Source organism: Pleurodeles waltl, chromosome 1_2, assembly GCF_031143425.1.
Source record: "Pleurodeles waltl isolate 20211129_DDA chromosome 1_2, aPleWal1.hap1.20221129, whole genome shotgun sequence".
NCBI classification, from domain to species: domain Eukaryota; kingdom Metazoa; phylum Chordata; class Amphibia; order Caudata; family Salamandridae; genus Pleurodeles; species Pleurodeles waltl.
The window spans coordinates 968,661,363-968,688,167 of NC_090437.1; positions in this window are offsets into that span (position 1 = coordinate 968,661,363).

Below are 26,805 nucleotides of genomic sequence, written 5' to 3' on the forward strand. Positions count from 1 at the left end.
AGTTTGTTGTTCTAAAAAAGTGAGTTGTGGTTCTAAAAAGTTCGGGAAGCACTGCTCAAGAAAGTACTTATCTGTCATTGCAGTGAGGTGTTACACTATTTGAAGTATTGTAATTCCCAGGCATTCATTCACCAACTATCCCATTCACATTCATTTTACTGGCTAACCAAGCAAAGAGCCAGCCTGCCAGTCTCATTTACTGTGTTGTCTAGTAGTATAGTCTCTGCAATCAATAAGTCACAGCCATTGCATGAGAACACCAAATTTAGAATTTCGATGCTACAGGTTCCCAAGCATGTACATCAGCTAGCACTTTGGTTTTGAGGCTCTAAGTATTATTCTCCGCTCCCAGATTCCTGTTGTGTGTCAAACTGACCCTCCATGTAGTCTTAATGCACATTTTTCTAATGAACTCCTTAAAGTCTTCCCATTCGATAAGGACATCACCAGTGGAGCCTCCACTAGTCTGAAAGTGGTGCCTTATCTGATCCACAGTACTACACTTGAAGGTTTTGTCTCCTAGAGAGTTTAATTATAACCTCCAATTTGGAATACTAACAATGTATCATCCTCAAGCCAATTGTGCAGTCAGAGGGCTGTGGTCAGGGCGGAACATCCTAGATACTCAACATGGTCGACCAACCCCTGCAAGTAAGAGGAGTGCAGGAACATGTCAAGTCTAGAGTGTAATTCATGAAGTGTTAAGTAAAATGAGACCTCAAGCTCTCTCAGATGTTACGTACCTGTTAAGTCATCGAGTTTTCAAAGCCTTCTAATATTTTCTCCTCATTTGTATTAGGTAGTGGTGAGTGTGATCTGCCCCTAATTACAGCAGCAATGCAGTTAGTCACTAGGTAGAGATCTGCAATGACACCAAGGTATGTAACTTTAATGAGCCTTGGAATATGGGGCATATTTACAATATTTTCACACAGGGCAGCGCTGCAAGCCTCCTTGCTGCGCTGCCCTGCATCAAAAGAAAAGGGCAGGAATGCACCATATCTATAAGATACAGCACGTTTTTGTCCCTTTCCCCTGCACTGGTGCACAATGGGCTGCCATGTGCCAATGCAGGTACCCTTGCACCATGGTGCAACGGTGTCTGCATTGCAGGGATGATTGTTTTTGTGCAGGAAGAGACATCTTCCTGCACAAAACTAATTATGGGAGACGTTTTCCTCTTCCTATGTGTGCTGCAGAAAGGTATGAAAGGTATTTCTCCTCTTTGCACCTCCCTTATGCCTCTACTGGGGAGGCATATGCTTTTGACGCATTCCCAGGTTTACAAAATCTTCTAAATCTGGGAATTTGTCAAATGCTAAGGGTATTACAATGGGAACACCCACCGTAATGCCCATGGCATGCCTCCATACCACAGGGTAAATCAACGCAGTGACTTGCGCTGCATTGACTCTGTCCATATTTACAATGCCATGCAAAGCCACACAGGGTGGCTTTACTTGGTCTTATAAATACAGGTTTGCAATGTGTGCCGCTGGGCCATCCCAAAAAGTGATGTTCCGACGGAGCAAATGGGCTTTTTAAAATGCCCCTTAATATGTAAGTTATTAAAAGCCTTTATACACACCATCACCAGTGGATCTCCATTAAGTGTACCCTCCACAGCACATATGTAACTTCTATGTTCATGATATATAATGATATACAAAGGTAGCATCTTGCATAATCCTTGTAAGTACCCTTCCGGTATGCAATGAACTTACAAAAATTGTTGCCCTGCCCCATCTCCTCTGTGACTTCATGCTTTGTGATTTGTACAAGTAGTTTCTTGGTAACAAGCAATTTATATACATCACTTGTTCATATAGGTGCTTATTTTCTTTCTTTTCATATAATTCAAAAAACCCTTTACATTCCACTTTATGATCTTGTATTTAATTGTATGACTTGAAACAGTCTACTGGGTGTCCTTCAGTCAAATGTGGCCCTCTGTCACTGTCATTCCTAATGTCTACTATTATGGTCATTGACGCTATTCCAAATACTTCAAAATTCAAAGAATAGCCCCACCATGGTATGGTATGAAAATAAACTCATTCAACAAAACACATATTCCTGTAAAAGACATTCAAATCCCACCACAGGGGTTCCGATTAGGTGGAATGGTTGAGTTTATTCGTAAATATCCTTGCATAAACCTGTCATTCCTGTCATCCATGTACAGGTGTAAACACACATTTTCCATATTGACGGTCAGCCTACAGTGCTGATTCCATTTACCATTTCAGAAGAAGCTCTGAGCACTTTGATTGGACATACTTAATCACCCTCTATCCATAGAGAGAAACACATGATCCCTTCTACAACATTGCATGAGGAAAAGTTTACAGTAAGTGTTCTGCCATCATGGTGTAACCAGTAGTAACAGTTAGGTATAATATGGCCTGATTTAAAACTCAGGGGATGGGTTACTCTGTCACAATGGTGATGGAATCCTGTCCACTGAAATCTAAATACCATTATGTTCTATGGGATTTAGATTTCGGCGGCCGGGCTATCCATCACCATTGTGACGGAGTGACCCTTCCGTCGAGCTCTAAATCAGACCCTTAGTCTCCACTCATCCTGTCAGCCTCCATTGAATGTAATACATCCACATCCTGATCCGATGCTGTGTCTCAATGCAAGACCTTCCATCATTTTCTCTTGCTTCTTCGGTCATTGTATGTTTAAGCCAATTTATTCTGGATGTTATTTTCCTTGTTATTTTCAAACACATAGTTGTTTAAATCTTTATCTTGTGTTCTGCTGCCCATCTTTGAATGCACATATTATACCTGGCATCCTTGGTGCAGTTATCCCCTATCTTTCTGCCTTCAACCCTTCGGTTTTGTGGACTTCATTTTTGCTGGTTTATGACTCTGAGCAGTTTAACACTGTTAACCTGTGCTAAACTGCATGTGCTCTCGCCTTATAACATTGGAAAATTGGCTTTCACCCAATTGGCCTATTCAATGTAATTGTAAGTCCCTAGTAAAATGGTACTACATGTGCCCAGGGCCTGTAAGTTAAATGTTGCTAGTGAGCCTGCAGAGCTAAATATGCCACCCACTTAAGTAGCCCTTTATACATGTTTTAGGCCTGAATTTGCAGCCTTTGTAGGTAGTTACAAACTGCCATTTTGATCTGGCATATTAAACCCTTTGCCAGGCACAACCCTTCCTTTTTAAGATATGTATTTTACACCAAGGGTAGGCCCTGAACAGCCCAGAGCAGGGTACAGTGTATTTAAGAAGTAGGACAGGTACCTTTGATGTCCTGTTAGTGAAAAAACTCTTAAATTCATTTTTTACTATTGCAAGGCCTACCCCTCACATAGGATAACACTAGAGTTACCATATTACATTCTATATGCTATGACTTCCAATTGGGAGCAGGTAGACAAGTTAACTTTGGTGTCTAAAGAATTGTAATTAAAACCTCTCTTTAATGGTAAAGTCAGAATTTTAGTCACAATTCTGAAAATCACACTTTTAAAAAGTTGGGATTTCCTTACCCTAATCATTTGGTGCCTGCAGCCTGATTCTGGGTCACATGACTAGGTGTAACTGGAAGTTGGTCTTTATGTAATGATGCCAGACAGTGAGATAAAAGGAAGGTAGGTGTTGGCAGGATGGACCACTCTGAGTTATTGTGGGAGAGGAGCTATCACCTACCAGACTGGCACATCAAAAAGGCTCAAAGTGAGCACTCTCACAAAGGGTTTTTCACTGGTGATTTGTGACCTCAAACAAGCTGGACCAAGGACAGGGAGGAAGGGGATGTCTGACATCTCAAGGGGGTTGGAACCTCTAGAAACTTCCTCCAATTCAAAGTAAATATTGGGCCCTTAGACCCAACTCTTCAGTACACGTCGGACCCGTGGGCTCTGCCCAGAAGAAGGACTGCTGTGCTGCTAAATGGACTGCAATTCTGCTGGACTGCTGCTCTGAAGGACTGCTGCCCTGCTGCCCTTTTACATGGGTGAGAAAGACTGGACCTGCATCTCTAAACCCAGGCCGTTAGAGTGACTCCAAGGGCTAGTTGGCTGGCCTCCTGATTAGAAGCATCAGGAACATAAAAAGCTTTCAATAACCTTCAACCCAGCACCTGGCCATCTATGAGTCCTGCCCTCCCAAGTGGTGCCACCCTTGATCTGTAACCGTCAAAGTGGTCCTAAAAGTGCTTGCCAGCCCATCTGCAGATCCAGCAGAATCAACGTATCTCCTTCACAGCACAGCTCCTCCAGAACAGGCACATCACCTTTGCTGCTCTATGCATCTCCCTCAGAACCTACTCATCACCTTTGCTGTGCAGACTTCCCTGATGCAAGGACTTTGCATCACCCATCTCAGCCCATCAGGCCGACACACATCCACAGAATGACATTGGTTCACCCAACGCAGCCCTTTGGAACTGCTGCTGTGTGACACATCTCCGAGCAAGGACATCGCCTTGCACTTTGTAGCTCTCCAGAACTGCCACTGAGTGACACATCTCCTACCCTGGACCTTGTATTGCTGCATCTTCAACCCAGGACTTTGCATCTCTTCGCAATCAGGATTAAGGTACTGTGCGTTGCACATATTTTCTTTTGTTTAAGATCAGCCATTCCATTTTTAAGGCCAGTTCCCATAGCCTCTACACCTTCAGACTTTTTGAAATTTACATGCATCTGATTCATTTCTATCTTCACAAAATATAGTTTTTGCTTCAGCACCATCCTAGATGTCATCACAACCTGCAGAACATCCCTAGGAAAGGGTTCAGAATTTTGGGTTTCTGGTTTGGAGTGCTCTTTTCCATGTCTTTGTTCATAATCCTTCAAGATGTTTACTAAGGAACTCATGCTTTTCTAATTTGCTGGCTGTTTATTGCGGTCATGCAGGCTAATCCCTGCCCTTGTCATGCTTGGTTGCACTTTTTTGCAGTTAAATCATTCACATTTGATTCACGATGCTAAGGTCCTTCCGGAACTCCTCCAATCATAACTGTACATCCCTCTTTGTACTCGTAATCCACTTCCTGTGCTGAGCAACTCAGTTGATGAATGGCTAACCAATTAGGGGCACTTTATTTCCTCTATTCTGTTTTTCAACAGCGCGCCTCACCCCAAAGATTGGGAAAATGATGTTGCTGGTAACCTTGTACTCCAACCAAGACTCATGTCCCCCACTTAAGCCTCCCTCCACCAAATAGTGCCTAAACGCTAAGGTCACCAGACAACCACAATATAGAAAGAGTGTGTTGCCACATCTTCATTCGTGCATTTACACAAATTGTGCATGAATGTTGTGTGTCTCTGTGTGCACACAGTGCACCACATCAAATCTACCCCTTTTGTCTTTGTCAATGCTTGCTCCATTTGAGAGCAAATAGACCCATCAATTTCTAAATTCGCTGAAAACTTGTCACCATCTGCAGCCCTATCCTGCCAGAATACTGATTAATTTCAGGGCGTGTAAATTAAACACATAGGGGGTCATTCCAACCTTGGCGGTAAAAGCCGATTACCGCTGTCAGAAGACCGCCAACATACCGCCGCGGCCGCAGTAAACTGCCACGGTCTTTCTGACCCACAACAGGCAAACCGCCAAAATACAGACATCCACAAAAGTCTGCCATACCAAAGGGCAGAGAGAAACTGGCGATGACCAAACCTCCACCGTCACTACAACAGAAATACGCCCACACTATCTGGACACACGAATCCACGCGGCGGTCTTTCAACCGCGGTATTCCATTGGCGGTACACACCGCCGTGCTCAAAATACACACACTCTTACAAAACACAGCCCCATTGGACAATTCGAAACACACACACCTGATACACATACACACACCACTCCCACACACCCAATTAAATATAAAACACACACCCACATCACCCTCAAACCTCCACTCCAACAGAATCGGGACCACGCACAGAGAAATAGAGATCCGAGCACCCAGACGCGCATTGTACTTTTACCCAGCAATATTACCACGCACTTCACACAACACACCAATACACATCACCACACATAGCACCACACAATCCACCCCACACATCACCCCATGGCACCGCAAAGACACCCCAGGTTTTCTGAGGATGAACTCAGGGTCATGGTGGAGGAAATTGTATGGGTAGAGCCACAGCTCTTCGGGACACAGGTGCAGCACACCACCATTGCCAGGAAGATGGAGCTATGGAGCAGAATAGTCGATAGGGTCAACGCTGTGGGACAGCACCCAAGAAATAGGGAGGACATCAGGAAGCGGTGGAACGACCTACAGGGGAAGGTGCGTTCAATGGTATCCAGTCACAACATCGCGGTGCAGCGGACTGGCGGCGGACCCCCACCTCCTCCCCCAGAATTTACAACATGGGAGGAGCAGGTCTTGGCGATCCTGCATCCTGAGGGCCTCGCAGGAGTATCTGGAGGAATGGACTCTGGTAAGTCTCATCTTCACTACTTCATCCCCCTCACCCCACCAGCATGCCAACTCATACCCCCACCCTCACCCTCCCCCCCATCACACCTACTCCTTGCAAATGTCTCACCATCACAACCCACCCACCCCAACACCAAGCCCTGCATGCGACCACAAAGCATGGACACCCATCACCAAAGCATGCCCACTGACCATACCCATCCCCCCAAACCACCGTCACAAAAGCCCCCACACTGGAATGCCAGCACTGGGGTACACGGACACCCACCCATTGTACACTATGGCACACACAGATGCAATAACCATACTTTTATACCCCTGCAGGACCCGAACGCCATGTCACCGCGCAGGAGGGTCCACAAATGTCCACTCCACCCCCAGAAGAGGCCCACAGTGATGACAGCACCTCTGTCGACCTGGATCTAGATGACCAGCCCGGCCCATCGGGGACCTTGGGACAGTCGGTTCCCCTCAGACAGCTACAGGCCACAGCAGACCTTCCCCCCTCTGGGAACACCAGCACATCACCCACCCAGCGGGCCCATATCTCTGTCCCCAGGACACGTCAATCCGCGGTGTGTCCACCACTACAGGGCACCCAGGTTAACCCACCACCCCAACAACAACAGGGACCTGGGGGCAGTGGTAGTGGGCACACGGTCCAGGGGACAGAGGCCCAGGGAAACAGGGGAACTGGAAGGGCTGCTGTGCGAGAGGGGGGGACAGGCCCAGGGAACCCACTCTCCACGAGGCCCTCTCCTCCATCATGGGAGCCTACCATCATTCCCAGGAGACGATGGCGACGGTACTGGCCAGGTTTCAGGAGATCCAGGTCCTGCAGGAGGAACAGTATTTGGGGTTCAGGGAGGAAATACGAAACATCAGTTCCGCCCTGGGCACCATTGTAGGGGCTCTGAATCAGGTAGTCACCACGTTGCGGGACACTGTGGCACCACAAAGGGCCCCTGACACTAGCATGGACCAAGAACTGCCTACCACCTCTGCCGGCGCTAGTAGACAGGAGGCCCCGCCACAGGACCAACAGGCCACCAGCACCCCACCCCCTGCAGAAGGAGAACCACCCCGCAAGCGGGCCCTGAGATCCAGGAAGAAGACAGAGTAAGATGCCAAGACCCCCGCCAGGAAAGGATTCCTCCCTGATTGTCATCCCACTGTCCCACATTGTCACCCTGTCCATCCTTGAACTGCCCCTGCTCCAGTTTCCACAGGCATTTGGACAATGCACCTGTGATACTAATAGTCTGGACTCTGCCATGGACAATCCTCCACCATCACCCCCCACCGTTTTGCAACCACCCACCAATATAGAGCACTGTAATAAACACAGTTATTGCACAAAACATTCAGGAGTCTGGCTGTGATTTTGTACAAATGTATTAGACATTACAGTGCCAAAATGCTTATTTACATTGCGATGCCAACATACCACTGTCACACAGCTGTAGTCCATGTGGAAACAAAGCAGATGTCACGTAGTGGGGCCCACATCTCTGAAATCGGAAGGGAAAGTCATAACTCAGTTAGCATACACTGGGGGAAAAGGTCAGACAGTAGAGAGGTAGTAGTGTTTAAGTATATGTAAAATGCCGGTGTGTATTCTTACCTGTGTGTCATTGAAAATACTGCTGTTTTACTGTGTTCCTGTTGTCTATGTCGTCCTCTTCCGCTTCCTCGTCTTCACTCTCCACAAGCTCCACAGCAGCTACAACACCACCATCTGGACCATCCTCCTGCAGAAAAGGCACCTGGCGTCGCAAATCCAGGTTGTGAAGCATACAGCAGGCCACGATGATCTGGCACACCTTCTTTGGTGAGTACAATAGGGATCCACCTGTCATATGGAGGCAGCGGAACCTGGCCTTCAGGAGGCCGAAGGTTCTTTCGATCACCCTCCTAGTTCACCCATGGGCCTCATTGTACCGTTCCTCTGCCCTTGTCCTGGGATTCCTCACTGGGGTCAGTAGCCATGACAGGTTGGGGTAACCAGAGTCACCAATTAGCCACACACGGTGCCTCTGGAGTTGACCCATCACGTAAGGGATGCTGCTATTCAGCGTGATGTAGGCGTCATGCACTGAGCCAGGGAACTTGGCATTAACATGGGAGATGTACTGGTCTGCCAAACACACCATCTGTACATTCATCGAATGATAACTCTTCCTGTTTCTGTACACCTGTTCACTCCTGCTGGGGGGTACCAAAGCCACATGTGTCCCATCAATGGCACCTATGATGTTGGGGATATGTCCAAGGGCATAGAAATCACCCTTCACTGTAGGCAAATCCCCAACCTCAGGGAAAACGATGTAGCTCCACATGTGTTTCAGCAGGGCAGACAACACTCTGGACAACACCTTGGAAAACATGGGCTGGGACATCCCTGATGATATGGCCACTGTTGTTTGAAATGACCCACTTGCAAAGAAATGGAGTACTGACAGCACCTGCACTAGAGGGGGGATCCCTGTGGGTTGGCGGATTGGTGACATCAGGTCTGGCTCCAGCTGGGCACACAGTTCATGAATAGTGGCTCGGTCAAGCCTGTATGTCAGATTGACATGTCTTTCCTCCATTGTCGACAGGTCCACCAGCGGTCTGTACACAGGAAGATTCCTCCATCTCCTCGCATGTCCCAGCGGACGGTGCCTATGGAGGACAACAGCGAGCACAGAGTCAATCAACCCACAGGTACGTAACCACAGCTTGCACATAACACGATTCCCAATGCATTGAATGTGTTGCATGAGTGTTGATGCAAGGCCTAGGTATGTGTGACGCAGTAGAAACTAAGCCATGTGGGCCCCTGAAATGGCGGCTGCCTGACCTGTGAAGTGCGACAATGGGATGTGAGGTAAATGCGCTGGCGTGGCACACCGTGGCGGTAGGCGGTCGAAGATCGCGGCGCAAAGCAGCATTGGTTAACATTGAACCCTATGAGTCTCAGGAGCCAATGACGATGTGCGCTGGCGGTCGCGGTACACACCGCCACGGTACGCACCGCCGCGGGCGTGACCACCATTTACTATCTGCTTAGTCACTCGATACCTGATCTTTGACAGGAGAAGACCTACACTGCAAGTGCTGCTTTAACCTCGGTCTGGAAGAGACAATGGCTCATGCGACTGGGGAAAGGGCCCCTGCCTTCACTGCTCAGGAATTGGAGAAACTTGTGGATGGGGTCCTCCCCCAGTATGCGCTACTCTACGGTCCTCCAGACCAACAGGTAAGTACACTGGGACCATGCATTGTGGGCAATGCCTGTGTTGAGTGGGGTGGATGAAAGATGGTGGGGAGGGGAGCGATTGAGGCATGCATCAAACGACGGATGAGAGCATGTGCCACATGGCAAGGGTAGGGATGGGGGGCCACTCACATTGAGCATGCAGAAGGTGATGACTATTTTTCTCCCCCTGTACATTTCACATAGGTCAGCGCCCACCAGAAGATCGATATTTGGCGTGCCATCGCCAAGGACGTCCGGACCCTGGGGGTCCACCACAGACGGGGCACCCACTGCCGAAAGAGATGGGAGGACATCCGACGCTGGAGCAGGAAGACGGCGGAGGCTCAGCTGGGGATGGCCTCCCAACGTGGGAGGGGTGCCAGTCGGACTTTGACCCCCCTGATGTCCCGGATCCTGGAGGTGGCCTACCCCAATTTGGATGGGCGCGTGAGGACATCACAGCAGACACAAGGGGGTGAGTACACTCTCATTCTGCTGACTTTGCGCGCAGTGGAGGTGTCTGGGTGGGGGAGGAGGGCTGTGGGTATCCCTAGGCCAGGGCGATTTCTGTAGGCTAGGACCCTCTGTAAGGCATGGCCCTGTTCTGCCGCCCCCCACCTCTGTTGGGTGCCAAGTACAGCTATTCATGGCCCTGTGTCATCTATGTGTGCAGATGTCGTCCATAGGCTTGTAGGCCATGTCCCACGGATTGAGTAGTGGACCCCAAGTGCAAGGCGTAGTGCAGGGGGCTTCTGTGTCTGTCCTGTCCGCCAACGGTGTCGCCAATGCATGCACTCAACATGTCTTTATTTTTCCCCCCACCCCCTTTTTTGTGGTCTTCCTGTTCATGTGTGCATTAGCATCATCAGGCGGAGGAGAAGTGGCATCGGAGCACGAGGGAGCTGCATCCCACATGGCCATGGAGGGCCATGCAACGTACTCCGAATTCACCAGTGGGACAGAGGGCGAGGGGAGCTCCACAGCGGGGACTCGGGCAGACATCAGTGACACGGACTCGTCCTCTGAAGGGAGCTCCCTTGTGGTGGTGGCAACATCTGTGCCCTCTGCAACAACAGGTACAGCCGCCACCCACCGCACCAGCACCGCCCTCCCAGCAGCCCCTCAGCGTTTGCCCTGTGCCCGCTCACCCAGGAAGGTGGGCATCTCCTTCGCCCCAGGAACCTCAGCCCCTGCCCCAGTCACCCCTGCTGCCCTCAGTGAGGAGGTCATTGACCTCCTGATGACGCTCACTGTTGGGCAGTCTACAATTTTGAATGCCATCCAGGGTGTCGAAAGAGAGGTGCACCAGAGTAATGCATACCTGGAGGGCATTCATTCTGGTCAGGCTTCCCTTCAGCGATCGTTCAACACTCTGGCCTCAGCACTGATGGCAGCCATTGTCCCTGTCTCTAGCCTCCCCCCTCTAACTTCCTCCACCCATACCCTATCACCTGTACCTCTGCCTATCCCAGACACACCATCAGACCAGCCTGCACACACCTCAACACCCAAGGGAAGCTCAGGCAGACATAAGGACCACAAATCACACAGGCATTCACACAAGCAACATCCACATACAGACATACCAACACCCACTGCCTCCACTGTGTCCCCCTCCTCCTCGTCTCCCTCCTCCCTCCCTGTCACGTCTCCACTCACACCTGCATGCACAACATCTTCAGCCACTACGTCCATCACCAGCACACACACCAGCACCCCCCGCACACGTGCACTCACCACCCCCACTACCATTTACACGTCCCCTGTGTCCTCTCCCAGTGTGTCTGAGACCCCCTCTTCCAAGATACACAAACGCAGGCAGCCACCCACCCAACAGCCATCCACCTCACGACAGCCTCCAGCCCAAGCACCTGCACCCAAAGACACCAGACTTACAACTCCTACAACCACAACTTCTTCCTCCACTCCCATACCCACTACACCTACCCGTCCCACTGCTCCTAAAAAGCTTTTCCTGTCCAAACTTAACCTCTTTCCACCAACTCCCCCACCCCGTCCATGTCATAGGACTACAGTCAGCACCTCAGCCACGACAAAACCGGGCCCTGTCATGACAGTCTGCCATGGACTGTGGAGTCCCCCACCCTCCAGGGCAGCCAGTTCAGTACGGAGCCAAGGCACGGGCAGCCCACCCCCGGAGAAACATCCCAAGATAGGCAGTGGCCGGCGCGAGAGGGTGAAAACACCAGGGACTAAAACCTCTAACATGGCTCCGGCAGGAAGTGTAGAGACAGCTGGCACACCGCCCAAGGTGGGGAAGGGCCACAGGCGATCAGGGAAGGCTGGGAAGGGCAGCACGCCCGACAACACCGCCATCAGCCCAGCTGGCCAGGAGGGCCCGCCAGCCCCATCCCAGGTGGGCAGGAGGCCACAAACAGGCCCGGCACTGCAGCCCAGGAGGGCCCCGCCAGCCACAGGACAGATGGGCAGGAAGGCCCCGCCAGCCACAGGACAGGTGGCAAATGAGCTCCACGCCATGGCCGGATCCGCTGAACTGGGCCTTTCATCTCAAGCACCGCTGCTCTGGGCACGCCGTTTCAAGCACCGCTGAACTGGGCCCTTCATCTCAAGCACCGCTGAACTGGGCCCTTCATCTCAAGCACCGCTGCTCTGGGCACCGCCGTCTCAAGCACCGCTGAACTGGGCCCTTCATCTCAAGCACCGCTGAACTGGGCCCTTCATCTCAAGCACCGCTGCTCCGTGTCCCGCCGTCTCAAGCACCGCTGAACTGGGCCCTTCATCTCAAGCACCGCTGAACTGGGCACCGCCGTCTCAAGCACCGCTGAACTGGGCCCTTCATCTCAAGCACCGCTGAACTGGGCCCTTCATCTCAAGGCCCGCTGCTCTGGGCACCGCCGTCTCAAGCACCGCTGAACTGGGCACCGCTGAACTGGGCCCTTCATCTCAAGTACCGCTGGCCCATGAGCGGCAGGGGCTGGTCCGCATCTGTGTTGGGCAGGGCTGCACGAAGCACTCTGGGCACCAGGCCCCCTCCAGAACCAGTGGAGACTGTCATCCACTTGAGAGACTGTGGCTTTGCACTCCCCAGGATGGTACAGTGGCCAAACCACCCACTGTAAAGACTTGTGAGACTGTGGCTTTGCACTCCCCAGGATGGTACAGTGGGCAAACCACCCACTGTCTGGACTTGTGAGACTGTGGCTTGGCACTCCCCAGGATTGAACAGTGGCCATGGAGGCCCCTCGTGGATCTGGCGTCGTGCACTCATCTGGCTGAGGTGCCCCTCCCTTCCCTTCCCCCTGTGGTGCCTGTAGTTTTGCTATCTGATGCCCCTGCAGTGTTCTCTCCGTTGGAGTCAGGTATCCTGTGTGGGCTTTGCCCATGTGATTTGGGCCCAGTGGTCCACGGACAATGCCTGCTACTATGCTCGGACTTGTAAATTTATGTATATAAGAGTTTTCGATTTGTATATATATTTTTAAGCCAATAATACAATATATTACAATGTTTAGAATCATTTCCTTTTGTATTTGCATTGTTCCAGGGGTTTGGGGGGTGTCACTCTGATGTGTTGCTATGCATTGATGTGTGTGTTGTAGTGGGTGAGGGTGGGGGTGGGTGTGTCGCGTATGTGTGTACTGGTAATATTTTCTCCTCCCCCCTCCCCTGTGTCGTAGGTGCAGTACTCACCGTTGTCTTCTGCGCCGGCGTTCGTGCTCCTGGTAGAGGAGTAGGAACACTATCGCTGGGAGTATGTGGAGTTCGGGTTCCATGCTGTCCTGATTCCTCGTGGGCTGTATGGAGGTGAGCGTTTTTCCTTCGAAATGGCTGTTTCCGCCGTGTTTTTATCAGCGGGGCTACCGCCCCGGAAAAGGTGGCGGATTGGTAGGTTGTGATAGTGTGGGTGGTACATTGTCTCCCGCCTGTCTGTTGGCGGTGACCGCCGCGCTGTTTGTTTGTGCCGCCGTGGCGGGCGGTGTGGTAATGTGGCGGTCTCTGTTGTCGGTTTCCGCCATGGTCGGAATTCAATTTTTTTTCCCGCCAGCCTGTTTGCGGTTTCGCCGCTGGTTTAACACCGACCGCCAGGGTTGGAATGACCACCATAGTGCCTCATTTATAAGAATCTGATGTGTCAGATTTCTTGTGCTTCCCGCACATCCCCTAACAATGGCATGGATGCGCTGAATTTACATTACAGAGCTCCATGGCGCACGTTTTCACAGTAGCATCAGAAATTCTGATGCTTCTGTTGGAGCTAAACTCAAGCATTGCTGGAGTAGCATTGTTAAACTGACAAAACTCCAGCAATGAGAGGAGTCTCCCATAGGGAAAAGCCCTGCGTCAATTTTATGCCTGTTCTGAGCAGGCGGTAAAATTTTGACAAAGTGAAGTCACAGAATGACACAGTGAAATGGTGTAAATTTTCCCGCGGAAACACCTACCCTACATACATGATATCTAGCCCAATGCGTCAGTTTGTAAATATGAACCAATGTAGTGCACTGCTAGCACCACCACTGCGTCAAAATAAAATGACGCAACTGTGGCGTAATGGGCTTGTAAAAGAAGCTCATACTGGTTTGGTAAGCCTTTTGTAGTGTTTTAACTTTGTGCATCATAGGACTTGAGTACCATAAACACTCGCTGGTTAAATGTTTTATTTCTTATACATAAATGTGACTAAGACCTGGATTCTTCACATCAATTCGCCTCCCAACCAAAATATTGAGTAGTGCATGATCTCCAGCAAATGCATAAACTAACACCTTTCACATGAACAGTAGCTTCAGGGAGGAATGTGCTCATCACATCGAACTTGTAAATAGACTGAAAGAGTAGACTTGCTTTAACCCTACATTGCTTGTGTCTCCACAAATCCACGGCATTCCTCATTATATTAGCTTGCCAATTAAAGAGAAAATGGCTTGCCTTATGTTCATGTAAAGCGGGAATTAGATTTCAATTGCATTTCCTGAATTGAACTTTCCTATTTAACTTCAACAAAGCATGCTCTTTTCCATTTTTATCCCAATTACTTATTCTCATGAGTAACTTTGTAACTTGAATTAACATTCCCGTTTACTAGCTACACATCACTGAAGTGTCTCTTGCCAGTTGGGCCATATAAAAAAACATAACTATTTTTTTATTTTCCGAACACAACCTTTTGTGGATGGAAAACGTATGAGAATTAAACACTGCAATACATTATTTACAGTATAGAGGCAAAACGCCTGTGTTCATTTATTGTAACGGAGCCACTAGAAGTTAATAATGATATCTAACAATATAAAATACAAAACAAACCTCTACTCCTAATTAACTTTACAAACTTTAAACCCCCATCAGCAAGCCGCCCAGGACTGAGTGAATTTGGACAGTGATCTCTGATCTTTGTAAACACTTATGTACAAAAAATATACTATATGTATGTATAGGGCCCTGATACCCCTGTTTTATGTACGTGCTATATAAACATCTCAATAAATAAATGAATAAATGCGCAAATGTGTCCAATTACCTACATCTCTTATTTTAACAATTATGGCCTTAGTGCGTAACAGCCTTACTGTCACTGAAGACTTAGGGATTCATTTAGAGGCGGCAAGCAGTGGGAAGCCTGACAAAAACCATCATGTTCCACCCCCACATTCTCAGTTTCCTAGTCTTATTTATAATTTGAGAAACTGCTTTGTTTCTGATTGTGACGCTTTAGTTGGCACTGCCATTAGAAGAATCTTCCTAACAGGTCTGCCATAACATCTGTTTTCTGAGAAACTCTAAATCGGGAGGGATGGCCACTGCATGGTCATTAGAGTAAGGTTCTGGCCAGCCCCAGTCGTTTGGTGGTCAGCTTACCAGAGCCAAAATGAACCCTTTAAATATTTATGTGGGAAAAAGTGATTGCTGGAGGACTTTAATTATATTCAGAAAATGGGAGGCGCTCATTGTGCATATTCCATGAGACTAAGATTTTTGTTTTAGAATATTTCATTTTCGACATTTTACAGATTACATCACATCGCATGTATCACATTAGGAATATCAGCACTCAACGTTGCATCGAAGGCATGAATATGAGAAGAAACTAAGGGCCAGATGTATGAAAGCTTTTTGCATTCGCAAACGGTGAGAATGCCCGTTTGCGAATGCAAAAAGCCATTTCAGAATGTAGGAAAGACATTGGAACGCAATTTTAAGGAATCGTTAAAATATCGATTCCTTAAAATTGCGACCCTGTTTAGAGAGTCGCAAATTGCGACTCTCTAAATAAGAAATCGCAAATAAGGATTCCTTATTTGCGATTTCTAAGCACATGTAAGACGCAATTCCTAAATGCGATTTGGGCATTTAGGAATCGCTATTTACCACCAAGTTGAACTTTGTGGTACCCATGTGCAAATTTTAAAAATGCATTTAAAATGCATTTTTTCAATTTACATGTAAAGCACACATGCCCTTTTGGCATGTGTGCACCTCACATGTTGCAAAAAATTGTTTTGGGGTGCAGCAGAGGGGGCCTTAGGCCCCCAGCACCCTGGGGTTTTGCATTTCCAAAATTACGATTTCTGGTTAAGAAATCGCAATTTTGTAAATGCAAAAAATTTGCAGATATGGGCCCACAGGCCCATAGGTGCGAGTGGGGCCGGTATCGCAATTTGCGATTCGGTAATAGCATTTGTGATTTTTAAGAAATCGCTATTACCGATTCGCAAATGTGATACATTGGGCCATATGTACGAAAGCTTTTTCCCATAGACACAGAATGGGTAAAATCCTTTCGTACATCTGGCCCATTGTATTTTGCAAATCAGAAATAGCGATTTCTTAAAAATCGCTATTTCCGACTCGCAAAAGGCCTCCTTGATACATCATGCCAGTGGGCTCGGAAATGTGTTGTTTCAATGACACAGAAAGTTGAATGAACAACACCCTTTCACTTGTAGGAGTGTTGCCAAAAATATAAGGTTACTACTAGAAGAACAAAACTACAAACAACAGGCTGGGTCAACCTATATATTTATAGTAAGACCGTATAAGTGAGGAAGGGCGGAAAGTGCAGGGGATGCAGAACGGTCAGCGTGGAGGCCCTCAGCAAAGCACAGCACGGGGAGGTATACCTGCCACCTCATGACTCCCAAAGGAGCAATTTCCTTGAGAACAGGATTCTCTTGAATTAATCACTGTGCCATCGTTTTGTGTACATCCAAATGTCAGACTATTTTGGGCTAGAGATAATAAAGTGAAGAGACTGGATGGTTTGTGAAAACTTTTTTATTAGCATATTCACTGATGGATTAGCTCAGTCGTTTGCGGACCTCGTTCTTAAGCAATGATGTGGACATTTTGGTGATGGTTCTATGAATGCCCTGGTCTTTTAAATCCCACTCGAAGAGTGTCCTTACCAAAAGAAACCATTTGGTTTAAAGAGGTTCACAAAGCACAAGCTGCTATGCTTAGGGTGCTTTTTAGAAAGGGGAGAGAGTGCTATTGCCAAACTGGGCTTTTCTGATTTTCCGTACATCCTACAAAACCTTAATTACAGAGGCAAAAAGTAATTACATACCAGAATGAAATAAGAAACAGAACAGAAAGAGTTACATAGGATTCTTTAGGAATTTGGGAAACTACATACTACTGCCATTAAAGTCAGGCTTAGTAACAACATAGCACACTCTTAGAGAAAGTTAACTAACATGTAGCAAGAGCAATGCTTAATTTGAACTGGTGGTTGCAGGTGGGGCCCACTAGTCCCTATTGTAGGGGATGAGCACTTGTTTTCTTCAACAGACGTTTATCCAGAGTAAGAGAAAAAAAGACAAAAAGGGCAAAGAGAGATGAAAAACAGTCAGAAAGGGGACAAAGCTGGGATTCAGAAGAACCCGCAAGAGTGAGACAAAGAATCAGCGAGTGCCTGATAGTGGATTAAAGAGTCATGAGAGGAAATCAAGACTGTGCAACCTTGGTATGTGGCACCTCGGCCTTTGATAGCACTAACCACTGCTTCTGAGCAAAACTCTGGGCCCCAGCACTTATTATTCTACAAGTTAAGTACTGAGTGAGAATCTGAGAAGACAGGCAAATTGCAATTAATACTCTCGTTCAGAACGAAATTCCTCACAATGAGTCTGTCCATCTTGGAATATTAGTGCCTTTTACCTAAAGAACAATGATATAAGGTAGTATTCTTCAGCATGTGCCCAGGATCCTGCTGAAATCTGTTCATGATTGTAACCTACAGGAGTATGGTCACATGTTTATTAGTTGCTGAGCATCTACACCAGCTGAACAATATCCATCTTTTACATGTAAAACTTTAAGCGTCAGGTAGGATGGTCTATGGGGCAATCCTTCAGTGCCTGAATGGATGGTCTGAAAGGCCAGTGTGTGGTCCAGTTTTTTGGCTATTTGTGTCTTGTTTTATGGTGTGCTGGCCCAGTTTTTACAGTTGAAAAACCTGGGTATTAAATAAAATTGCTTGTTGGAAGCTCAAATTCACGAAGTCTTCCATGCCTTGCAAAACATTCATACAGCATGTTTTTGCAAGTTCAAAACTGCCCAAATTTGCAAACGAAAAAGCAAACAAACACAAATGATGAACGGAACGTGGAACTAATCAAGCATTCACCCCCAGTCAGAGATCTGGGTTTAATCCATCAATTCTTTTGCTCACCATGCAGTTCCAGTTTGGACCCAGCCATATGCAAATCAGTCTTGACCCTGTTCCCCAGGGGAACAGTCCAGCCTGAACAGCCAGGCAAGGTCGTTCCTGGACTGAAAGCAAGCATCCTGGGACCGGTTTCAGAGTATCCACACAAACTGAAAATAAAAAGTAAAACAGTTGACATAAGCGAGCCGATTCAAAGCGCCATAGCCATCATGACAGTGAGCACCAAGGAGAGACACAAAAGGAAAAAGAAGTTCGCTCGCAGTCATAGTTATCGGCAAAAGTGCAATTATCCATGTAACAGGGTCGATGGCCAAGGCGGTAACAAAACCACCCCAAGGAGGGACAAACATAAAGCACTTACCAATGATAACAAAGGATTTTTGAAAGGCAAGCCTGTGAACAAGTGATAGTGATGGGCGTGCGGTGGGTGTGGTTAAAAGCCCAGATACATACCAACACGTCAGAAAAGCAGCGCTTGCACGCTGCCATGCTCAGCCTAAAAAGGAACTCGGAATACAGGATATGGCATCTGCAAAGCACATTAAAACAAGGACCAGGCCTTCGAATAGAGCAGCAAGTCAGGCCATGTTCCCATAGAATTATAGCAGAAAGGCACTGGCAAAAAGTCTAAGCAGTGAGCACACCAGGCGTAAATAGTTAGCAGCTCGGTAGGGGTGCAATAGAGGGGAAGCAGCACAGGGACGTGAGGAGGGAAAGACTAGAGATATCTGAAGGCACAAGAAGGGATATCGGTAAATTACAAACGTAGGATGGATTGGAGCTGGGACAGAGGAAAGTCTGAAACATCTATGTAAGTGTCAGTGAATTGTAGAGAACATTAACCATGATGGTGAATAGACCTCCACCTCTAGAATGTGATCTTGGCAGGATTTAACAATGGAAATTACTACATGAACCAGAATGCATCACAATGGCAATGTGAATATCAAGACTAGAGTAGAAAGTGATGTAAGGTTTGCAGCTCATCAAATCAAGTTTTATTGTAAGCTACATAGAACGCAGGAACCTCCACGGCCATCATGACTACCACCTGGTGTGCCTAACAGAATATAAGAATCCTGAAACACAGTTTTGCTACGTGAGATAGCACTTAGATATGGAACCAGTTTGAGGAGTGTGATTGGGCATACACATTTTGGGGGAAACATCCTGAACAACTAGGTCTAAACCACTACTTGCCTGAACCACTACTGCTAAACAACTAAAACGTCTCTACAACTAAGTACTGAACAACTACTGTCTAAACAACAATTGTGCCTGAATAACAATTGCCTGAACAACTAATTTTAAGGTAAGGTTTTCCTTTTGGTTTTTATGGTTTATTAGTTGTTTAGAATATATATGTATATTAGTTGTTCAGGCAATTGTTATTCAGACACAATAGTTGTTCAGACAGTAGTTGTTCAGTACTTAGTTGTAGAGACTTTTTAGTTGTTTAGCAGTAGTGGTTTAGGCTATAGTTGTTTAGGACCTAGTTGTTCTGTCACATATTCACATTTTGGCTGTGAAAACATTCATTTCTAAGGTGCCAACCTTCTTTTTCCATTCTTCTGTTTGGGGGGAGGTGGCATTCAGTTCTGGATTCCACAGTCTGGAAAAGGTCAGCAGTATAATCTTCCTAAAACATGTTTAGTTCCAGACCAAAAGAGGAGAATAGAGATGGTGCCAATCCCCCTTACGAGCCATGGGCAGGTATTGATTATTGTATCAAGCAGGTCAGAGATACCAAATATTCATTGCTCTGATGAAAGAAATTCACTCCACTAATAAAAAATGAGTAGAGTCTGTGATGTGTACTAATAGTCAGTGAGTAGAGTCTGTGGTTTGCCTTCAACACTTGGGCTCTATGGAGAGGTCAGGACAAAGTGGAAAAATTATTTAAAGCAATTAATAGTGTACAGGGGCTCAAGTCTTGGGTGTTTTATGAATGACAATGTGAGTTATCTTGCTTTCTCGCCATTTAATTTTGACAGCAAGGTTGAGCCATTTATTGTTTATTTAGGGGATCACTCTTGGTTGATCCTGTCAGGGGCATGGCCTCACAGTTAAGAGCACTTCCTACATGTAAGATGAAGGTTTCAGATGGTCCTTTCTGTTTACAGAAATGATTCAAATCTTCTCTCCTGTAACACTGAAACTGGCATAGCTAATATTACAGAACACACTCTGGGAAATACATGTCACAATTAATTTTCTGGATTATATATATTTTTTTTAAAACTCGTATGCTAAAACCTTCTATTGTGTTTGGAGGTATCACTGCCAGTGGTAGTGTGGGTCACTTAGAGCAATCAAGAAAAATGTTCTGTCAAGAGGTATCCCAACATCTATCAAGATACAAGAATCAATCAATCAATCAAAAAATTTAAAAGGGTGCGCTACTCACCCGGGAGGGTCTCAAGGCGCTGGTGGAGGGGGGGAGGTGGATTACTGTTCGAACAGCCATGTCTTGAGGTTCTTTCTGAAGAGCAGGAGGTTCTGAATCTTGCGGAGGTTGGTGGGGAGGGAGTTCCAGGCCTTGGGGGCAAGGTAGGAGAAGGATCTGCCTCCTGTGGTGGCTCGTTGGATGCGGGGGACTGTGGCGAGTGCGAGGTTGGCGGAACGGAGGTGGCAAGTAGGAGTGTGGAAGTTCACTCTTTCGTTGAGGTAGGTTGGTCCATGTTGTGGAGGGATTTGTGTGCGTGGATGAGGATCTTGAAGGTGATACTCTTGTCGATCGGAAGCAAGTGAAAGGATCTGAGGTGTGAGGAGATGTGTTCATGGCGTGGGAGGTCCAGGATGAGGCGGGCAGCTGCGTTCTGGTTCCTCTGGAGTTTGAGTTTGAGTTTGAGTGTGGTGCCGGCGTAGAGGGTGTTACCGTAGTCTAGCCTGCTGCTGATGAGTGCGTGGGTGACGGTCTTTCTGGCCTCTATGGGAATCCATTTGAAGGTTTTTCGCAGTATGCCGAGTGTGTTGAAGCAGGAGGAGGTGATGGAGTTGATTTGCTGGGTCATGGAGAGGGAGGGGTCCAGGATGATGCCAAGGTTACGTGCATGGTTTGAGGGTGTTGGTGGGGAGCCTAGGGCGGTGGGCCACCAGGAGTCGTCCCATATGGTTTTGTGGGGCCGAAAATGATGATTTTGGTTTTGTTGGAGTTGAGTTTGAGGTGGTTAGCTGTCATCCATGTGGCTGTGTCAAGGAGTCCAGCATGGAGGTTGGTTTTGGCGGTGGTAGGGTTTCGGGTGAGGGAGATGATGAGCTGGGTGTCATCTGCGTAGGATATGATGGTGATTCCATGTGGTCGTAGGATGTTGGCCAGCGGGGTCATGTAAATGTTGAAAAGGGTAGTGCTGAGGGAGGAGACTTGGGGGACTCCACAGATGATTTTGGTGGCTGTGAGGTGGAAGGGAGGGAGGCAGACTTTCTGGGTTCTTTCGGTGAGGAAGGAGGTCAGCCAGTCTAGGGCCTTATGTCGAATACCTGCGTAGTGAAGGCGTGTGCTGAGTGTTTGGTGGCAGACAGTGTCGAAGGCAGTGGAGAGGTCCAGGAGGATGAGTGCGACGGTCTCACCCTTGTCGACTCTGGTTCTGATGTCGTCAGTACATGCGATGAGGGCGGTCTCAGTGCTGTTGTTCTTGCGGAACCCAGACGGGGAGGCATCAAGTGTGTTGATTTCCTCTAGGAAGTGAGACAGGCGGGTGTTCACTAGTTTCTCAGCGACCTTGGCGGGAAGGACCAGGATTAAGCAGGAGTGAGTTTAGACAAAACTTGGGCCTAGTGGAACTACTCGAAACACCAGGTCTTCAGCTTTGTAGCAGAATTCAAGAAGTGAGGAGGAAGCTCTTATGTGTAGTAGTAAGTCGTTTCATGGTTTAGGAGCGATGTAGGAGATGGCTCAACCACCAGATCTGGATTCTCTCTTGTGTGAGATGTGTGCAAGTAGAGGTGTGGATGAGCGGGAGTGTCTGGAAGGTTTTGTGAAAGCAGATGCCATTGGTGAAGATATGCTGGACACCTGTTATGTAGTGACTTGAAAGTAAGGGCAAGGAGTTTGAATTGTGTTTGTTTGTGTATGGGGAGTGGTGGAGCTCCTTCAGGTGTGATGTGATGTGATTGTAGCATGGGAGGTGATTCTGACCACCAAGTTCTGAATGGTCTGCAGCCTTCAGGTGAGTTTTTTGTTGATCCTGGCAGAGAAAGTTTTCCTGTAGTCCAGCTTGCTTCTAACAAGGGAATTTTTGATGGTTTCCTGGGTGCTGATTGGGAGCAATTTAAAAATCTTCCTCAGCATCTTTACCATATGGAAGCGTGAGGCTTTGATGGCGTTGACTTAGGCGGTCATGTCGATTTTGCTGGCTATAATGATTCTGAGGTTCTTGGCATGAATGGTGGATGTTAGTCCTAGCTCTGTTTCCCACTAGGTGGAAATACATGGTGAAGTGCTCTTCCTGAAGATCACAATTTCGGTCTTATCAGTGTTCAGTTTCAGACAGTTGGTCTTAATCCACTGGGTGACTTCAGTCATACATTTATTGAACTTGCTCTGGGTATTGGGCTTCTTGTCTGCGAGGGAGAGAATGAACTGTGTGTTGTTGGTGTGGGAGAAGATATTGATGTTGTTTGAGTGCATGATGCTGACTATACAGATCAAATATGTGTTGAAAGGGTTGGGGTTAGGGAGGATCCTTGCAGGGCTCCCCTGATGAGGTCTCAGGGTCACAGACGTTCGATGTGTATGGTGCAGGATATCTGACTGGGACTTTCCTGGGAGGAAGGAGCAGATTGATAGGAGAGCATGTCCTATGTTCCGATGTTATGTTGGTGTTGGATGAGGATGGGGTGGCAGATTCTGTCAAATATTGCAGAAATGTGTTGGGCACCACACTCCTAGTGCAGTGGCCCCTCTAAGGTGGAGCTTTTAGCTTTTAAGGCTACGTGATACACCGTGATGACTGCTCATCATCAGTTCCCCTTCACGTACTCACCTGTTCTTGACTCAGCATCACATGTCACTTCTTACGAGCACTCTGTGTTATGCTTTCCGCCGGGTTCTTTTCTCTCTATCCTGGCATCTGTTCCTTATCTCTGGACTTCTGCAATTCCTGGATTACCTGTAAAAGACAAAAAAAAGCATTACTAAAGTGGCAATAAGTTAACATTGGCAACATTTATGAACTTCTTAAAAGCAAAGGGGATCACTTATCTGATGGAACTTTGTGGGAAAGTCTAGTGAAGTTAGCCATTTCTTTGTGTATCTTTTTCATCTAAAAGACAGAACAAAGACATTTATTATTATATTTAAGCAGCGTTTGTCTACAGTATTTCAAAGACTCATATTGAGGGAGTAGTCTAATGAAATTCCTAATTGACGTACTGCATAGTGATTAATAGGCCTGGATGAAACAATATTATTTAATTATGATTTCAGGCGATGAACAGCTGAAAAACATTATTTGAACCTTGACATTGTAAAGGACTGGTGTTGCTCATGCAGATTGATACAGTTATGTACTGAGGTAACTGCAGTACTATTGTCAAGCATTTATATATGCTTGTCAACCTTACCTGTTAATCCTTGTAAATGTTGTCTTCTAGAAGAATTACATAATCCACACTCAGTCCTCGGGAACCAGCCCTTAAAAAGAAAGGGAGAAGGGAAATAAGGTATTCAAACTTGGATTATATAAAATAGAAAGGAATAAATTGTGAATTCCAAAAATACTAAAAGCTTGTTTTTTTGTATTTCTAGAAAAAGACACACAACATTACCTAGTGGAAGCCTGGTCTGGTCCTGGTCATGGTTCGCCCGTTCATCCCAGTTGGACAGGTGTGATTCCTTTTAGGGGTCTGCTTTGTTTCAGAGGGAAGATGGGAACTATGTTGTGTCCATTTCCCTCATGTGGAAAAGGTACAAGCCTGACAATACAACTTGCCCAAGTTGAATTTCCGCCTGAGTAAAATGGAGACGCAACAGGTTTCACTGACCGATTTAGCTAATATGATTGGTAATTTGCAAAAGGATACACAGGCACTAACACAAAGAGTGGCCACTTTACGAAGTAGAGCTTCTGTTATAACTCCTGTTTCAGGCGCAGAACATGGGCATGGCTCTGCAGAAGGTTTTTTTTTTGCTATGTGGGGGCTGGCGTCAGGCATAGAAGAGGTTCACCTGTAATACATGTCACCACACCACCTGCTATTCCTTTGGCTCCTCCTGAGTGTTACTCTGGGGAACCCTCAAAATTTGGCACTTTCATTAACCAGTGTCAGTTACATTTTATTTGTGAACCAGCTTGCTTCTCTAACAATCAATCCAAAGCAGCCTTTATCCTGTCCTATTTAGGGGATACAGCTGCAACATGGTCAATCCCTAGTGTAGAAAGAGATGACCCCTTATTATATAATTACAATCATTAGACACAGAATTATTGAACTTAAAGTAAGGTAATAAAGATTTATTAACCTACATACCTACATTCAATTGCCTGGTAGCAGAATCAGGGTGGCTGGAGAGTAAACAAAGCTCCTTATTTTATAAAGGGTTGTGTGATGAGTTGAATGACTTACTGGCTCAAGAGGTTGATCCCCCACCAAGAACTGCAGTGATCTCACAGGTTTGGTGGTAAAATTTGATCATCGTCTGGCTGAGCGTAGGCGGGGATAAAAATCAAACAGAAACTAGAATAACGGTATTCAAGGACAAAAAGCTGACCCAGACAAAAATGATGAATCAGAACCCATGCAGATAGGCAGCCTAAAGAGTCTTTTGAGTGGGGAAGAAAGGCAGAGGTGAAGGACATTAAGGGCCATATGTATCAAGAATCCACTTTGCGATTCTCTAATAGCGATTTTTAAGAAATCGCAAATGCTATTACCGAATCACAAATAGCGATTCTGAGCCCATTCACACCTATGGGCCTGTAGGCCCATATTTGCGAATTTTTTGAGGTTCCCAAATTGCGAATTCGTAACTGGAATTCGCAATTTGGGAAATGCGAAGCCCCAGGGTGCTGGGGGTCTAAGGTCCCCTCTGCTGCACCCCAAAAAATTATTTAAGGACATGTAAGGCGCACACATTCCAAAGGAAAAGCTTGATACATGTGCTTGAGAAATCGCAAATAAGGATTCCTTATTTGCGATTTCTTATTTAGAGAATTCTCTAAACGGGGTCACAATTTTAAGGAATCGCTATTTTAGCGATTCCTTAAAATTGCATAGTGAATGCCTTTCATACCTAATAAAAAGGCATTTTTGTATTCGCAAACTGCCATTCACACCATTTGCGAATGCAGAAACGCTTGATCCATCTGGCCCTAAGACTGTCTATTCTGTGGTGATAAGGGTTATTTTATTTGCATGACTGCCCAAAGAAACTGAAAAAGAAGAGTGAGGTGGGAAACTAGAGCACCCGAACACTGAAGAGGCATGTGTTTTGGGTGTACAGACTAGTTTAGCCTTTAAGGGCCAGATGTAGGTACAAAAAAATTAGCGACTCGCAATTTGCGAGCATGTGCGACTCGCAAATTGCGTGTCGCTAATAGGAATGCAGGTACAATTTCCGGGGACAAATTGCGACTCGCACCCGGAGTCGCAACGCAGATAGCGAGTCCGCTGTCTGCGAGGTCGCTTTTTGCGACCGCGCAAAAAATGGACACGCAATTTGCGAGTGGGTGTTGCAAATTGCGATTATCATGTAAATTGATTGCAGATGCTGCAGAACACTCCTGAAACCACTCCAGAACACTCTGGAAACACTTCCTGGCACATGATGATAACATCACAGCCAGGAAGTTTACTAATACACCTGGGAGGAGGGAGGACCACACCCTTTTTAACAGCAGAACTGTAAACAGAGCTACAGCAACAATGGCAGACACTCCCAGAAAGAGGAAATTACAATTTTCTGAGAAGGAGCTGGAGGTGCTGACAGAGGAATGCTGTCAGCACTATGATGATCTTTTTGGGAAGGCAGTCCTCAATGTGCCAGACTCAACTAAAAAACAAATTTGGCTGGATATTCAAAAGGTGAACTCCCTGGGGGTCAGCCACAGGAGTGTGGATGAGATCAAGAAGAGGTGGTATGACCTCCGCTCCCGGACCAAGGAGAGGGTGGCAGAAAGGCTCCGGGAGATGAGAGGCACAGGAGGGGGACCATCATCCATACCACCACCCACACCCCTGGAGGAAAGGGTGGACGAGACCCTGGAGCAGGAGGCTGTTACAGGATTCGGAGATCTGGACACCTCTGAGCCCACAACATCAACCGGTGAGTACCATGTGATATGCCTGTACCCCCATCAATGCCATACCCCTACCCACCATGTACACAGGGGCATGCACAACCAAGATAGCTTCATTTCAGGGTAGCAAACACCAGAAAGATGCATTATGGGCAATGTAGTCAAGTAGGCAGTCAATAGGCAAATGTTTATTAGGAAGTGTGCAACAGATAGTAGGCACTGACAGTCTGTTC